Source organism: Monodelphis domestica, chromosome X, assembly GCF_027887165.1.
Source record: "Monodelphis domestica isolate mMonDom1 chromosome X, mMonDom1.pri, whole genome shotgun sequence".
Taxonomy (NCBI): domain Eukaryota; kingdom Metazoa; phylum Chordata; class Mammalia; order Didelphimorphia; family Didelphidae; genus Monodelphis; species Monodelphis domestica.
In genome coordinates, this window is record NC_077235.1 from 16,515,265 (window position 1) to 16,521,290 (window position 6,026).

Here is a 6,026-nt window from a genome sequence, read left to right on the forward strand (position 1 = left end):
CACACCCACACCCACACCCTCTACCCCCGACACACACACATACACACCCTCCCAATCTAACTTTGGGGACGTGGGGATGTTCGGGATAAAAAACTGTTTTCATTCCCCTTTAACTCCTGAACAAATATAATCATGCTAGTCCGTAGACCAAAATGATTGTTAAAATAAGCCCCATATCTTAGCCCTTGCCTTTCTGAGGATTTTATCATAGGATGACAGAACATTTGATCAAACAGGAGAAAAGTGGGAAGTAACTTAAAATAGGGGAGAAAAGCTCCCTAATTTGAATACAAATGTCAGGTATAAGTTGGTAATGATCAGCAGTCAGCTGTAGAACTTGATCGAAACTTAGCTAAGCCATTCCTCAGTCCTTCCATTGGCCCTTGTGACTGTATCCTAACCCATTTTCCTCCATAGCATTCATTTTCCCCATGATCTTTCCAAAGAATTCACCTATAGATCTGAATTCTCTCTCGACATGTTAAGATTATCTTTCTTACTACTAATTCCTTCTAGGCTCCATCATTTCTTTCCTAACGTCTCCTGATTCGACTTTGAGACAACCCAGCACTCTGGAATCTTTGCTGCGACTTCTCCAATGGACAGATGTTCCGTTCCATCCTCTTAAAGAGGTAAAGTGCTCCTATTTTCAACTTTCCTCCTTCAACTCAGAATGGAAACTAAGTCTGTCCTTTCTAGGTTCTCTACTTAATGGGCCTTGGCTCCAGGTAAATAGAATTCTCAGGAGAAATAAATGGCCAATTTTCCCTCTGCTGTAGAATTATTTCTCAAGTCAATGAAAAGGATAGGAAACAATCCTTCTCCAGATTCCGTACGTTGGGGACTCCTTCGTATATCTCTTAAAGATGTCACCTTGAGTAATACTTCAGATTCTGGGCTGCAGTAAATTCTGGTCTAGGCTTTTGGCTCCTATGAATCCTCTTCAGGCAAATCTTCCCTGTCATATGTTTTTATCTCTTCACCCCCATACCAGAACTGGGGGAGGGAGGGGTAAAATCCCAGGGCATTCATAGAAATGTCTTAGGAATTTCCCAGGTCTCTTTCTCAAGCTGTCCTGTGCCAAAGATCATCAGAAATAATGCACACAAAACCATCAGTTTTCTCCACTTCGAAAGGAAAATTAGTTCTCCTTATTCCCTGGTCTTTTCAAACAAAAACTTATCTGTTGAAATGGTTGCACTCTGGAAATTGACCTTCAAAATGCCCCAAATCAGGTTATTGTAGATGATGCTTTTCCTTTCTCAAAAACTCAAACTGGTAACATTTTCTCTCCAAAAACAAAACTTAGGGTTACTAAGGAAGAGGTTCAAAATTTCCTCTAACTAGGAACACCTCTACTATTCCCTTCCCTTTTTTCATTTTTTACTCTCTAATTTCCTTTGGGCTGCCAATTTGCCTTTCTCTTCTCCTTGCCTCAAAGCACTTTGGCCTATGGCTAAAGCTGCTCTTAGAGAGGAAATTTGTGGCTCATATTAAAAATGTTCCGGGTTTCCTTAGCATTAAAAGCAAAGCATTCCCCCCCGTATTTCATGTCCTTTGACAACAATTTAAAGACTAGTCAGGTCTGTAGTTGCCCATCCTCAAATGAACATTCTTTACTCCAGAAATCACACACACACACACATACACACACACACACACACACACAGAGTAAACTGAAAAAAAAAACCACTCCTGTTCTTTAAAAACAAATACCAGCTTGACAAAAATGTGAAATGACTGCACTCAAATAACCAAGTTAATACCTCAAAGGAAATGCATCTTATTGGCAATAATCAAAATTTCCTATACTTGATATACACGATTTCACACATTAGTCCTAGCAAAACTTGGGAAGAAAAGATTAGACAGTAAAGTCAAGAATTTCTGGACCTCCTTTGGCTTTCAGCTCCATAATCCCCTGCGCAGATGGCCAGCTCCTCCCCTCCTCTCTAGCTTTTCAGAGGAATGAACTGTTGTAACCCAACTTGAAAGGCATTATTTGCTAACTTTTCTATCACCTGCATTCAGAGGACATCCATTAGACCTTCAGCATAGCCCAAACCCCAGAGAGCCTTGAGATGATACCGAGAACTTACATTCTTCAGCTTCTAGAGGAAGCTCTTTCATAAACTAAATTTGATAACTCTTTAGACCTTAAGCCCTGACATTTCAATTCATGAGTAAACTCTCTCTATTTTAATAGCCTTAAAGGAGTTACTCAGACCCTCTAGAGAAAGCTCTGGCTCTCACACTCCAACTCAAGCTTCCCATTTAAAACTTTCAGTCAACCATTCACGCATGTCACCTATACTATCCTCCCTCTTCCTTCTACTAGAAATAGTACTTCACTCACATACACAGGTTCCAACACTCAGTCACACACAGAACTTAGTCAATAGTGGAGCTTGTGGTCAGGTTGGATTGGGCTCCATTTTGGCCGACTTACCTTGGAACCAGATTTGATTGATGTTCCACACTTTTTCTAACATTCCCAGGTACCTGGTCCATCATATATCATATATATAACTATGTACATGTATGAATATGACCTTGGCAGCAGTCCCCCTGGGATATAGGCTCGGGCATGCATGGAAAAGCGATTGCCCACTTGCTTCCTAATTAAAGAGAGGTTCCTTTGTCAAGAGTTTAGCTTAACTAACTAAACCCTCCCAGCTTATTCGTGACTGAGCTCAATGGGTTCTTCTGGGTACCTCACATCTGGTGGTCAAACTAGCTGGAGGTTTAGGTAGCCATAAGTTGGCCATCTGGCCTGTCTTGCCATTTGTTGACATGGAAATGGCACAGAACTCTCAAATACTCTGAGAAACCCAGTCTTGAATCAGGATAGGGATAAATCCCATAATATATTCTTTACTCAGAGTCTGGCGCCACAACTTTTCCAGGGCATAAACCCTTCACTCTGTGGATATTATCCCTGGGAGAGCTACCAGGTTAGGTGATAACTCCAAGTAAAAAAAATTTGGGGAACCACATGGAGGAAATCCAGGAGCTGGGAAAGATGAGTGTCATTACTGTATCTACAAAGGACATCACTGACAGTATACAATCAAGCTTAGGAAAGGAATCCTAGCCAAAGGCAAGGGTCTAAGAGAGGGGGCTGCTTACAGTGGATACTGAAGAATGGTCCCTGCCAGCTATGGATCTTCTTGGGAAAGGGTCTCTTCATACAATAGGGGAGAGTACCTAACTAGGATTGTCATTCACCTAAGGGTTGCCCACTCAGTCTGAAACTGCTCACCTGGGATTCCCTTCAGGGTGGATTCCCATGGGAACAGGGAACAAGTACAATCTTTGGGGTCTCCAACCTACAAGCTCCTCCTGATACCTGGGCTTCACCAGATCCCACTAGGCCCCAAGTATGTGGTTTCTAGATTCCATGTTGACACACCTTATTGCTGATGCTGTGAATACATTCACTGCATTCAGTGAGGAAAAGTAGGAGCTGTATTTGCCAATGGTGGCCATTAATGCAGGCACACTATGGTTTTTTACTGGAAACACAATTGCTTACAGTTTGACACGTGATGAAGATCATAGCACAGACTTGTAAAATCCCATGTGATTCCTTTTCTGTTGTTTATCTGGTTATTTGTTAAAAAGCAGTAAAAATTACAGGAATGTAAGATGTAGAACATGTTCTGTGGATTCACACCACCATGAATCCTATCTTGCAAAGACTGAGTTAAAATTTGAGAACACACTTTTGCTCTCACAACAATCTCCCCATTCCCCTCTCTGAGGAAATGTCAAAGGTCAATGGACTTCCCGGTGTTCCTGTTGTCAACCTGGAATCTAGAAGCCCCAAACTTGTGGCCTATACGGGTCTGGTGTAGCCTGGGTTTCCGGAGGAGCTTGTAAGTTGGAGACCCCAAAGTTTGTACTTGTTCCCTGATCCCGTGAGAATCCAGAGAGATAGAGACAGACAAACAGAAAGACAGATAGGCAGGCTGACTGGCAGATGGGTAGTCAGATAGGTAGGAGGGCAGATAGATGGATATAAAGATAGCACATAGAGAGACACATAGTCAGACAGAGGGATAAGAAAGGCATGGAGACAGACAGATAGGGAGACAAATAGGAAGATAGAAGCAAAAGACATAGAAACACAAACAGAATGAGAGATAGTCAGAGACATTGAATATCGGGGAGTGAAACAACACAAAAGACAGAGAGAGATAGATGGAAGGACAGACCGAGGGTAGATGGAATGGAGAGACAGACAGGCTGAGAGAGACACAGAAAATCAGGCAGATGGATAGACAGACAGAAGGGGATAGACAGATAGCAATAGAGATAGATCAGTAGACTGATATATAAAAAGAATTATAGAGAAACGGAGTGACAGACGCATAGAGAAGGATCGACAGATATACAGAAAGACTGAGAGATGGACTAGTTTCTCTGTCATTTTGTCTATCTGTTTTCCTTTCTGTGTATCTAAAAGTCTGTCTCACTGTATGTGCAACTGTCAATCTACCTATCTATCCATATTTTTATCTGTCTCTATCTTTTTGTCTGTCTGTCTATCTATCTATCTATCTATCTATCTATCTATCTATCTATCTATCTATCTCTATGTATTTCTGTCGGTGTAGTCTATGTATTGTTAACTTGGAACTAACATGGAACTATTAAATAGTCAGAAAACCCAAGTCTTTACTCAGGATAGGAATAAGTCCAATTTGGCCCTTTACTCAGAGTCGGGGCACAAGCTTTTCAGGGTGCAAACCCTGGACTCTGGGGATCTTATCCCAGGGAGCTCCACAACGCTAGATGACAACTCCGAGGAACACAAGCTTTTGGGGAACCTATATACCATTTGGGAAAAGGAGGGGCAGGGAAAGATGACTGACATCACTATGGCTACAAAGAAAATGGGAGTGTTCAAACTACAGTGACAAGATACAATGGAGCTAGGGAAAAGAATCATAGGCAGAAGCTAGGGTGCAAGAGAAGGGGGATGCTTACAATAGTTACTAAAGGATGGTTCATGCCCAGGTCTGGCCTTCCTGAGAAAGGTTCTAATACAATAGGGGAAGCTACCTAAAACAAAGAATGTGCTTAGCATATGCTTATCTCACCCAGGCTCATCATTTCCCTTCAGGGTAGATTTCTCTTGGGAACAGGGAACAAGGACAAGCTTTTGGAGTCTCCAATCTACAGGCTAAATCTAAAATTGGGGTTCATCAGATACCAGTGGCCACAAGATTGGGATTCCTAAATCCCACGTTGACAGTATCTATCAGCCTGCCTGTTTGTGCATGTCTCAGCCTGTGTGTCGGACTTTTGTGGGTTTTAAGGTGTTGAAGCGTGGCAAACTACAACCCCCAGTGTGCACCAGCAGGACCACCCATTTGAGTCCTGGCTTGTGATTGTTCTACAATTGGACCAATCCCTAGATAGAGGAGGGACAATGGCCATGACCCCTCCTTAGCACGGAATTAATACTTTTCAAGTCCAATCCCAATAAAGGAAATACTGGGCATCATTCCCTCGACTAGCATAGAAGTGGTCCAATTCAAGACAAATCCCTCCCCGGAAATAAGGAGTAAGGACCCCTGGAGCATGCTGGGAGATGCAGTCCTCCAAGCCACAACACTTGAAAAGCCATACTATCTCTATGTATCTATGAAAACGGAGAGATGGACAACTGGACAGACAGAAGGACTGACAGACAGATTAGTTGCTATGATATTCTGTCTATCTGCTTGTTGGTTGGTGCATTTATCGGTCTGTCCGTCTATCTTTTGAGAGTTTTCAAATGTTGTGACCTCCTGGGGAACTACAACCCCCAGTGTGCTCCAGGAGTCCCACCCCTTTCAGTCCTGCCTTGGGAGGGCTCCCAAATTCGACCAATCCCGAGTTAGGAGAGGGACAAAGCGAATGGCCTCTCCTGAGCCCAGGATTGATCCATTTATAAGCCAATCACACACAGCAGTAGCGAGGAATATCCCTATCCCTGCCTCGGTCCAATTCAAGACCAATCCCTCCCAGGAAATGAG